Source organism: Triticum aestivum, chromosome 4B, assembly GCF_018294505.1.
Source record: "Triticum aestivum cultivar Chinese Spring chromosome 4B, IWGSC CS RefSeq v2.1, whole genome shotgun sequence".
Lineage (NCBI taxonomy): Eukaryota > Viridiplantae > Streptophyta > Magnoliopsida > Poales > Poaceae > Triticum > Triticum aestivum.
This window is the reverse complement of record NC_057804.1, coordinates 75,058,619-75,071,626: the sequence shown is the minus strand read 5'-3', so window position 1 is coordinate 75,071,626 and position 13,008 is coordinate 75,058,619.

The following is a 13,008-nucleotide window of genomic DNA, read 5'->3' as shown; positions in this document are numbered from 1 at the left end:
GAGTGCTCCTATTGATCCTAATGATATGCCTTTCTCTACTTTGATTGAGAATAATAATGAATCTATGGATGTGAATTTTGTTGGTAGGAATAATTTTGGCAACAACGCGTATAGAGGAAACTTTCCTAGGCCATTTCCTAATAATTCCTCTAATAATTTTGGTAATTCCTACAACAATTCTTATGGAAATTTTAATAAGTTGCCCTCTGATTTTGAGATTAGTGTTAAAGAATTTATGAACTCTCAAAAGAATTTCAATGCTTTGCTTGAAGAAAAATTTCTTAAAGTTGATGAATTGGCTAGGAACATGGATAGAATTTCTCTTGATGTTGATTCTTTGAAACTTAGATCTATTCCACCTAAGCATGATATCAATGAGTCTCTCAAAGCCATGATAATTTCCATTGATGAGTGCAAGGAAAGAACCGCTAGGATGCGTGCTAAAACAGATTGCTTTGTAAGAGTGTGTTCTTCTAATTTACATGAAAATAATGATGAAGATCTAAAAATGATTGATGTGTCCCCTATTAAATCTTTGTTTTGCAATATGAATCTTGATAATGATGGGACTATAGATGAGTCAACTTAAGTTAAAAGGTGTTCCAATAATCCGGAGTTTTTAGGTCTTGATGCTAAAATTGGTAAAAGTGGGATTGAAGATGTCAAAACTTTACATAGCAATGAACCCACTATTTTGGATTTCAAGGAATTTAATTATGATAATTGTTCTTTAATAGATTGTATTTCCTTGTTGCAATCCGTGTTGAATTCTCCTTATGCTTATAGCCAAAATAAAGCTTTTACTAAACATATCGTTGATGCTTTGATGTAATCTTATGAAGAAAAACTTGAATTGGAAGTTTCTATCCCTGGAAAACTTTATGATGAGTGGGAACATACTATTAAAATTAAAATAAAAGATCATGAATGCTATGCTTTGTGTGATTTGAGTGCTAGTGTTTCCACGATTCCAAAAACATTATGTGATGTGCTAGGTTTCCGTGAATTTGATGATTGCTCTTTAAACTTGCACCTTGCGGATTCCACTATTAAGAAACCTATGGGAAGGACTAATGATATTATTATTGTTGCAAATAGTAATTATGTGCCCATAGATTTTATCATTCTTGATATAGATTGCAATCTTTCATGTCCTATTATTCTTGGTAGACCTTTCCTTAGAACGATTGGTGCAATTATTGATATGAAGGAAGGAAATATTAGATTCCAATTTCCATTAAGGAAAGGCATGGAATACTTCCCTAGAAATAAAATAAAATTACCTTATGAATCTATTATGAGAGCCACTTATGAATTGAATACCAAAGATGGCAATACTTATATGTATTCTCGCTTTTATGCCTAGCTAGGGGCGTTAAACGATAGTGCTTGTTGGGAGGCAACCCAATTTTATTTTTGTTCCTTGCTTTTTGTTCCTGTTTAGTAATAAATAATTCATCTAGCCTCTGTTTAGATGTGTTTTTATGTTTTAATTAGTGTTTGTGCCAAGTAGAACCTATAGGATCATCTTGGGTGAAAGTTAACTTGATCTTGCTGAAAATCAGAAAATTTTGCGCTCACGAGAAAAATTCCAATAAATCACAGAAACGTGATTTGGAGTTGATTCGTTTTGCAGTAGGTCAATATACAAATTGCCTATGACTTTCTAGTTTGGTAGGATTTTTAGAGTTCCATAAGTATTCGAAAGTTACACATTTCTACAGACTGTTCTGTTTTTGACAGATTCTGTTTTTCGTGTGTTGTTTGCTTATTTTGATGAATCTATGGCTAGTATCGGGGGGTATGAACCATAGAGAAGTTGGAATACAGTAGGCTTAACACCAATATAAATAAAGAATGAGTTCATTACAGTACCTTAAGTGGTGGTTTTTTCTTGCACTAACGGAGCTCATGAGATTTCCTGTTGAGTTTTGTGTTGTGAAGTTTTCAAGTTTTGGGTAAAGATTTGATGGATTATGGAATATAGAGTGGCAAGAGCCTATACTTGGGGATGCCCATGGCACCCCAAGATATTCAAGGATAACCAAAACCCTAATCTTGGGGATGCCCCGGAAGGCATCCCCTCTTTCGTCTTCGTCTATCAGTAACTTTACTTGGAGCTATATTTTTATTCACCACATGATATGTGTTTTGCTTGGAGCGTATTGTATGATATGAGTCTTTGCTTATTAGTTTACCACAATCATACTTGCTGTACACACCTTTTGAGAGAGACACACATGATTCAGAATTTATTAGAATAATCTATGTGCTTCACTTATATCTTTTGAGCTAGACAGTTTTGCTCTATGTGCTTCACTTATATCTTTTAGAGCACGGTGGTGGTTTTATTTTGTAGAAATTATTGATCTCTCATGCTTCACTTATATTATTTTGAGAGTCTTTCAGAACAACATGGTATTTGCTATGGTTATAAATTGGTCCTAGAATGATGAGCATCCAAGTTGGGTATAATAAAAACTATCATAGGAAGTTAATTGAATGCTATGATCAACTTCATGCTTGGTAACTATTTTGAGATATAAAGGTGGTAATGTTAGAGCCATCCTAGTTGGGTAATCATGAAATTTAGAAATACTTATGTTGAAGTTGGAAAGTCCCATAGCATGCATGTATGGTAAAAGTTGTGTAACAAATTTATTGCATGGGGTGCTCTTTTGATTGCCTTCCTTATGTGTGGAGGTCGGGACCGCGCGATGGTTAACTCCTACCAACCCTTCCCCTAGGAGCATGCGTAGTAGTACTTTGCTTCGAGGGCTAATAAACATTTGCAATAAGTATATGAGTTCTTTATGACTAATGTGAGTCCATGGATTATACGCACTCTTACCCTTCCATAATTGCTAGCCTCTACGGTATCGTGCATTGCCCTTTCTCACATGGAGAGTTGGTGCAAACTTCGCCGGTGCATCCAAACCCCGTGATATGATACACTCTATCACACATAAACCTCCTTATACTTTCCTCAAAACAGCCACCATACATGCCTATTATGGCCTTTCCATAGCCATTCCAAGATATATTGCCATGCAACTTTCCACCGTTCCATTTATCATGACACGCTCCATCATTGTCATATTGCTTTTGCATGATCATGTAGTTGACATCGTATTTGTGGCAAGGCCACCTTTATAATTCTTTCATACATGTCACTCTTGATTCATTGCATATCCCGGTACACCGCCGGAGGCATTCAGATAGAGTCATATTTTGTTCTAAGTATTGAGTTGTAAATGAATAAAAGTGTGATGATCTTCATTATTAGAGCATTGTTCCAAGTGAGGAAAGGATGATGGAGACTATGATTCCCCCACAAGTCGGGGTGAGACTTCGGACTTTATGAAAATTAAAAGAGGCCAAAGAAACCCAAATAAAAAAGGCCAAAGAAGCCCACCAAAATAAATAAAAAATGAGAGAAAAAGAGAGAAGGGACAATGTTATTATCCTTTTTCCACACTTGTGCTTCAAAGTAGCACCATGATCTTCATGATAGAGAGTCTCTTATGTTGTCACTTTCATATAGTTGTGGGAATTTTTTATTATAGAACTTGGCTTGTATATTCCAATGATGGGCTTCCTCAAAATGCCCTAGGTCTTTGTGAGCAAGCGAGTTGGATGCACACCCACTTAGTTTCTTTTGTTGAGCTTTCATATATTTATAGCTCTAGTTCATCTGTTGCATGGCAATCCCAACTCCTCATGTTGACATCAATTGATGGGCATCTCCATATCCCATTGATTAGCCTCGTCAATGTGAGACTTTCTCCGTTTTTGTCTTCTCCATACAACTTGCATCATCATATTCTATTCCACCCATAGTGCTATATCCATGGCTTACGCTCATGTATTGCGTGAGAGTTAAAAAAGATGAAGCGCGTTAAAAAGTATGAACCAATTGCTTGGCTGAAACCGGGGTTGTGCATGATGGGAGTACTTTGTGTGATGAAAATGGAACATATCCTAACTATATGATTTTGTAGGGATAAGCTTTCTTTGGCTATGTTATTTTGATAAGACATGATTAGTTGTTAGTATGCTTGAAGTATAACTATTCTTATGTCAATATGAACTATTATTTTAAATCATTTGGATCTGAATATTCATGACACAATAAAGAAAATTACATTTAAAAATATGCTAGGTAGCATTCCACATCAAAAATTCTGTTTTTATCATTTACCTACTCGAGGACGAGTAGGAATTAAGCTTGGGGATGCTTGATACGTCTCCAACGTATCTATAAATTTTGATTGTTCCATGCTATTATATTACCTGTTTTGGATGTTTATGGGCTTTACAATACACTTTTATATCATTTTTGGGACTAACCTACTAACCGGAGGCCCAGCCCAAATTGCTGTTTTTTTGCCTATTTCAGTATTGCGAAGGAAAGTTATATCAAACGGAGTCCACACGGAATGAAACCTTCGGGAGCGATATTTTTGGAACAAACACAATCAAGTAGACTTGGAGTGGACGTCAAGAATCAGCCGAGGAGGCCACGAGGGTGGCCGGCGCGCCCTAGGGGGGGCGCCCCCTGCCTTGTGGGCCCCTTGTGGCTCTCTCGACCAACTTCCTTCGCCTATATATATCTACGTACCCTTGAAAACATCCAGGAGCACCACGAAACACTTTTTCCACCCCCGAAACCTTCTGTACCCGTGAGATCCCATCTTGGAGCCTTTTCCGGTGCTCTGCTGGAGGGGGAATCGATCACGAAGGGCTTCTACATCATCTTCAAGGCCTCTCTGATGAGTTGTGAGTAGTTTACCACAGACATTCGGATCCATAGTTATTAGCTAGATGGCTTCTTCTCTCTCTTTGAATCTCAATACAAAGTTCTCCTCGATCTTCTTGGAGATCTATTTGATGTAACTCTTTTTGCGGTGTGTTTGTCGAGATCCGATGAATTGTAAGTTTATGATCAAGTTTATCTATCAGAACTATTTGAATTTCCTCTGAATTCTTTTATGTATGATTGGTTATCTTTGCAAGTCTCTTCGAATTATCAGTTTGGTTTGGCCTACTAGATTGATCTTTCTTGCAATAGGAGAAGTGCTTAGCTTTGGATTCAATCTTGCGGTGTCCTTTCCCAGTGACAGCAGGGGAAGCAAGGCACATATTGTATTGTTGCCATCGAGGATAAAAAGATAGGGTTTATATCATATTGCTTGAGTTTATCCTTCTACATCATGTCATCTTGCTTAATGCATTACTCTGTTCTTATGAACTTAATACTCTAGATGCATGCGGGATAGCAGTTGATGTGTGGAGTAATAGTAGTAGATGCAGGCAGGAGTCGGTCTACTTGTCACGGACGTGATGCCTATATACATGATCATGCCTAGATATTCTCATAATTATGCACTTTTTTATCAATTGCTCGACAGTAATTTGTTCACCCACCGTAAAGAATTATGCTATGTTGAGAGAAGCCACTAGTGAAAACTATGGCCCCCAGGTCTATTCTCTATCATATAAGTTCCCGATCTACTTTATTTTGCATTCTTTACTTTTCAATCTACATCATAAAAATACCAAAATATTTATCTTATCATATTATCTCTATCAGATCTCACTTTCGCATGTGGCCGTGAAGGGATTGACAACCCCTTTATCGCGTTGGTTGCGAGGTTGTTATTTGTTTATGTAGGTACGAGGGACTTGTTGTTGGGTTCTACGGCAGGGTGCGTCAATTGCAAATTAAAAAATCCTATGCGCAGAAGAACATGCTACGGGAGATGGATCACAGATTGTTACCACTAGACGCGCAGTGCCGTGCAGCGGAAGTAGAGTTGAGGCAGTGCGTTCCCGGAGTCACCTCGCATTCTAGGAGTCGTCTCCTCCTTGCCAGTCTCCCACGTAGCCGATCAGATCCCACGAACAGGTTTTACGGAGCGGCGTAAGTGCACCGCCTATAACGGTATCCGTGCGTGTAGGAGGAACATGGTGCGGCGGACTGCTTGGTCCGATCACACAACCGGTAGCGAGTGGAGGTGGCTATTTGCAACCCATACAAACCCTAGTGACAGCACCGAATCGATCAACCGCACGAGTGTGCCGCACCTCCACTTTATATAGGCGTCCGTCGCGGGCTCAACACTTGGGCCTCGCACGGACCCTAAAGCCCACAAGTCTACTCGGCCACAATCCGAATACAGTTCGGATCACATCTGACCAGTGTCCTCGGATCCAACCTCGTAGGTTCCTTCCTTAAGCATGCGACCCCTTAGGTTCAGGTCAGCTTGGTCACAGTTCGGATCACCTCCGAACTGCACGGTGGATAGCGGCCTCTAGCAAGGCATGCCTATCGGGGAACGTAGCAATAATTCAAAATTTTATATGCATCACCAAGATCAATCTATGGAGATTCTAGCAACAAGAGAGGGAGAGGATGAGCATCTTCATACCTTTGAAGATCGCTAAGTGGAAGCATCACTAGAACGCTGATGAGGGAGTTGTACTCGCGGCGATTCAAATCGCGGAAGATCTGATCTAGCGCCGAATGGACGGTGCCTCCGCGTTCAACACACGTACAGCCCGGGAACGTCTCCTCCTTCTTGATACAACAAGGGGAGAGGAGAAGTTGAGGGAGAGCTCCGGCAGCACGACGGTGCTGCCGGCATGGTGATGGAGCCTGCAATTCTCCGGCAGGGCTTCACCAAGCACTACTTTGGAGGAGGTGGAGTTGGAGAGGGGGAGGGCTGCGCCAGGGGAAAGGGGTGAAGCTCCCGTGCACCTCCCCACTATATATAGGGGTGGAGGGGGATGGTTTATTACCCTCCAAGTCCATTGGGGCATTGGCAAAGGTGGGACGAAAGAAATCCCATCATTTCCCTTCCCCACCGATTGTTATCCCCCGTTTTTAGGGATCTTGATCTTATCCCTTCGGGATATGATCTTATTCCTTCTAAGGGGGGATATTGGTGCGCCTTGACCAGGGGTGTGGGGCCTTGCCCCCCACTACCCACGTTCATGTGGGTCCCTCCATGTAGGTGGGCCCCTCTCTAGAACCTTCTAGAACCTTCCCAGTACAATACCGAAAAACCCCGAACATTTTCCGGTGGCTAAAATAGGACTTCCCATATATAAATATTTACCTTTGGACCATTTCGGAACTCGTCGTGACATCTAGGATCTCATCCTGGACTCCGAACAACATTCGGTAATTCACACTAATTCCCATAACAAGTCTAGCGTCACCAAACCTTAAGTGTGTAGACCCTACGGGTTCGGGAATCATGCAGACATGACCATGACAGCTCTCTGTCCAATAACCAACAACGGGATCGGATACCCATGTTGGCTCCCACATGTTCCATTATTATCTCATCGTATGAACCACGATGTCGGGGATTCAATCAATCCTGTATACAATTCCCTTTGCCAATCGGTACGTTACTTGCCCGAGATTCAATCGTCGGTATCCCAATACCTCGTTCAATCTCGTTACCGGCAAGTCACTTTACTCATTCCGTAATGAATGATCCCGCGACTAACTACTTAGTCACATTGAGCTCATTATGATGATGCATTACCGAGTGGGCCCAGAGATACCTCTCCGTCATACAGAGTGACGAAACCCAGTCTCGATTCGTGCCAACCCAACAGACCCTTTCAGAGATACATGTAGTGCACCTTTATAGCCACCCAGTTACGTTGTGACGTTTGGTACACCCAAAGCAATCATACCGTATCCGGGAGTTGCAGAATCTCATGGTCTAAGGAAATGATACTTGACATTAGAAAAGCTCTTAGCAAACAAACTACACGATCTTATGCTATCCTTAGGATTGGGTCTTGTCCATAAAATCATTCTCCTAATGATGTGATCCTGTTATCAGTGACATCCAATGTCCATGGTCAGGAAACCATAACCATCTATTGATCAATGAGCTAGTCAACTAGAGGCTCACTAGGGACATGTTGTGGTCTATGTATTCATACATGTATTACGATTTCAAGTTAATACAATTATAGCATGAACAATAGACAACTATCATGAACAAGGAAATATAATAATAACCATTATTATTACCTCTAGGGCATATTTCCAACAATGCCGAACACTAAGCAGACTATGAAGCTGGTTAGGCGAACATGTACAACATGTCACACTTCTGTTCCCTTTGCCACAGGATATATGTTGTCGGGCTTAAGGCGAGATTGTCATCCTTGTGCTAGGCCGACCTCCTTATCGTTCCAGTGATTCAAACTACTATCCGGATTATCTCATAATCCTAGTCGCATGGCCATGCTTATCCTGGTCGGATCACACGAGGGGCCTAGAGTATATCTCTCCTAATCAGAGGGGCAAATCCCATCTTGCTCGACCATGTCTCGCAGCATGGAACTGGACAAACCTGAAACCTACCTTTGTAACTACCCAGTGACGGAGTAGTGTTTGGTCGGCCCAAAGCAAGTTTGCCACCATCCAGAGTAGATGCGTCAGCTCAGGTTTTAGGACATAGAACGTATGTTGTACTAGAGACTCACATATGACACATCACTGCGTCTCATAGTTGGGTCTATCCTACTCGGACCTTATCTCGACTCGGATCTGACTATGTTGAATCCCACCGGATCCTTCCGAGTCCATATTATCCGGTTAGCATACAATGCTCCATGGCTAGTGAGACCAAGCCATCGACCATGTCATATGCTAGTCTAGTCGGCTACGCATCCACACAGCCCTTTCGACTAGGGACCTTTTAGGACGGTCATCATACAACGCATAGTCCCACAAACATGTCATGTACTTACTGATACACATCATTGGTAATGTCCAAGGCCTATTGAGGGAGTCCTGGATTAGGGGGTGTCTGGATGACCGGACTATAACCTTTGGCCGGACTCCTGGACTATGAAGACACAAGATTGAAGACTTCGTCCCGTGTCCGGATGGGACTTTCCTTGGCGTGGAAGGCAAGCTTGGCGATACAGATATGTAGATCTCCTCCCATTGTAACCGACTCTGTGTAACCCTAGCCCTCTCCGATGTCTATATAAATTGGAGGCTTTTAGTCCATAGGACGAACAACAATCATACCATAGGCTAGCTTCTAGGGTTTAGCCTCTCTGATCTCGTGGTAGATCTACTCTTGTACTACCCATATCATCAATATTAATCAAGCAGGAGTAGGGTTTTACCTCCATCGAGAGGGCCCGAACCTGGGTAAAAACATCGTGTCCCTTGTCTCCTATTACCATCCGCCTAGACGCATAGTTCGGGACCCCCTACCTGAGATCCGCTGGTTTTGACACCGACATTCGTGCCTTCATTGAGAGATCCTCTGTGTCGTCATCTTTAGGCCCGATGGCTCCTCCGATCATCAACAATGATGCGGTCCAGGGTGAGACTTTTCTCCCCGGACAGATCTTCGTATTCGGCGGCTTTGCACTACGGGCCAATTCGCTTAGCCATCTGGAGCAGATCGAAAGCTACGCCCCTGGCCATCAGGTCAGATTTGGAAGTTTGAACAACATGGCTGACATCCTGGAGACTTGATCTTCGACGGGTTCGAGCCACAGGCGAGCGTGCCGCACTTTCACGATGGGCATGATCTAGCTCTGCCGCCGAACAGTGCCCAGGAGGCTGCCCCAGTGTCCGCTCCGACCCTTAGCTCGGAGCCGACTGCGCCAATCGAGGACGGGTGCCTGGACACCGCCTCGGGGCCTGCAATCTCTATGGTGATCGAGTCAAACACCAGTCTTGTCCTTTGCGAAGCTCATGACTCCAAGGTGCCGGACTCCTTTCCGGACTAAAAACCTTCCGCGCCCCTGCCGATCGAACCCGATTGGGCGCCGATCATGGAGTTCGCCGCCGCGGACATCTTTCAGCACTCGCCCTTGGCGACATTCTGAATGCACTAAAGTCTCTCTCTTTATCAGGAGAGCCCTGGCCGGACTATGGTGAACAAGGTTGGGATGCGGACGACGAAGAAATTCAAAGCCCACCCACCACCCACTTCGTAGCCACTATCGCTGATTTAACCGACATGCTCGACTTCGACTCCGAAGACATCGACGGTATGGATGCCGATGCAGGAGACGACCAAGAACCAGTGCCTATAGGGCACTGGAAGGCCACCTCGTCATACGACATATACATGGTGGACACCCCAAAAGAAGGGAATGTCGATGGAACAACAGAGGATGACCCCTCCAAGAAGCAGCCTAAGCGCCAGCGTCAGCGGCGCCGCTCTAAATCCCGCCAAAGCAAAAACGGCGATTCCGGCACGGGAGATAATAACACCCCCGGACAGTGCCGAAGACAACCCCCTCCAGCAGGATTCAGCACAGGAGGATGGAGAAGCCAGCCCTCATGAGAGAGCGACAGACAGAGAGGTAGAGGACGGTAATTACATGCCTCCCTCCGAAGGCGAGGCAAGCCTCGACGACGACGAATTTGTCGTGCCTGAGGATCCCGTCGAACAAGAGCGTTTCAAATGCAGGCTTATGGCCACGGCGAGAAGCCTCAAGAAAAAACAATAGCAGCTTAGAGCTGACCAAGCCTTGCTAGCCGACAAATGGACTAAAGTCCTTGCAGCCGAAGAGTACGAACTCGAACACCCCTCCAAGAGCTACCCAAAGCGCAGGCTGCTACCCCGATTAGAGGAGGAAGCACCTAAACCTACATCACCAGCGCACGACGCGGCCGACCGACCACCTCGTGGCCGCGATAGAGAGGCCTCTCGGCCATCCACTCAAGCCGCACCCCGGCGTCGCTCAAAAAATACCAAGGCACGGGGAAATGCGCCAGACCTGCAAGACATATTGGAGGACAAGGCAAGGCAAACAAGATCGATCTACGGATCACATGGGCGCCCCACGACATGTGACGATAACCGTCACGCCGGATATGGCAAATACGGCCAGGCCGAACACAACAGACAAAGCTCATTTGAGCTACGTCGTGATATAGCCCAGTACAAAGGCACCGCACACCCACTATGCTTCAGAGATGAAGTAATGGATCATCAAATCCCCGAGGGTTTTAAACCCGTAAACATCGAATCATACGATGGCACAACAGATCCTGCGGTATGGATCGAGGATTATCTCCTTCATATCCACATGGCCCGCGGTGATGATCTACACGCTATCAAATACCTCCCACTCAAGCTTAAAGGACCAGCTCGCCATTGTCTTAACAACTTGCCAGCAGAGTCAATTGGTTGCTGGGAGGACCTGGAAGCCGCATTCCTCGACAATTTCCAGGGCACTTATTTGCGACCACCATACGCCGATGACCTAAGCCACATAATTCAGCAGCCAGAGGAAACGGCCAGTAAATTCTGGACACGGTTCCTAACCAAGAAAAATCAAATAGTCGACTGTCCGGATGCAGAGGCCCTTGCAGCCTTCAAACATAATATCCATGACGAATGGCTTGCCCGGCACCTAGGACAGGAAAAGCCGAAATCCATGGCAGCCCTCACAACACTCATGACCCGCTTTTGCGCGCGAGAAGATACTGGATAGCTTGTATTAATAACATGACCAAGAGCCTTGGTAATTCGGATACCAAGGACAACAATGGCAGGTCGCGTCGCAACAAGCACAAGCGCCGCATTAACAGCGACAATGTTGAGGATACGGCAGTTAACGCCGGATTCAGAGGCTCTAAACCCGGTCAGCAGAAAAAGCTATTCAAAAGAAATACTTTGGGCCCGTCTAGTTTGGACCTAATACTCGATCGCTCGTGCCAGATAGACAGTACCCCCGAAATACCAGCCAATCACACCAACAGGGATTGTTGGGTGTTTAAGCAGGCACGCAAGTTAAGTGCCAAAAACAGAGACAAGGGGATGCACAACGATGACGAGGAGGAGCCCCGGCCGCCAAACAATAGGGGACAGAATGGCTTTCCCCCACAAGTGCGGACGGTGAACATGATATACGCAACCCACATCCCCAAAAGAGAGTGGAAGCATGCACTCAGGGACGTATATGCGTTGGAGCCAGTCGCCCCAAAGTTCAACCCGTGATCCTCCTGCCCGATCACTTTTGATCGAAGGGACCACCCCACTAGCATCCGCCACGACGGATTCGCCGCATTGTTCTAGACCCAATCATTGACGGATTTCACCTCACTAGAGTCCTTATGGATGGCAGCAGTAGCTTGAACCTGCTTTATCAGGATACAGTGCGAAAAATGGGCATAGATCCCTCAAGGATTAAACCCACAAAGACGACATTTAAAGGCATCATACCAGGTGTAGAGGCCAACTGTACAGGGTCAGTTACACTCGAAGTGGTCTTCGGATCCCCGAATAATTTCCGAAGCGAGGAGTTAATCTTCGACATAGTCCCGTTCCGCAGTGGCTATCACGCCCTGCTCGGATGAACCGCATTTGCAAAGTTCAATGCAGTGCCGCACTACGCATACCTCAAGCTCAAGATGCCAGGCCCTCGAGGAGTCATTATGGTCAATGGAACACTGAACGCTCTCTCCGAACGGAGGAGCATACGATGGCCCTCGCGGCGAAAGTACAAAGTAGCCTCTCAAGGCAATTCTCCAGTCCGGCTATTAAACATCCGGACACCGTCAAGCGCGCCCGGAGTAACCTACAACAAGACCGCCTGGCACGTTCCGAGCAAGCGTAGCAGTGCGGCCCCAACCGCAGCCCTCACGAAATTGCAAAACTAGTACCACACGTACATAACTACGCTCTGGAAATACCATGGGCATAAGGGGAGGGGCACAACCACGGCACGCCCCCGAAATGCGGCTCAACCGCACTAGGGGCTCCCGATTTTGTCATTTCTTTTTTCTTACTTTCAGGACTCCACTCTCTGGAAGGCCTGTCCGGCAGTACAATCCCCGAACACACGATGCAACAGCCAGGGAGGCAGCAAGCTATGTCGAATGTCCAGGTGGTCTCTATAACGAGCTAAATACCTGTCTTACATAAATTCTCGCAGCTTGCCCCTAGAGCGGGACATGTCAAATAATCCCATCTCTTGCTTATCGCACTATTTGTA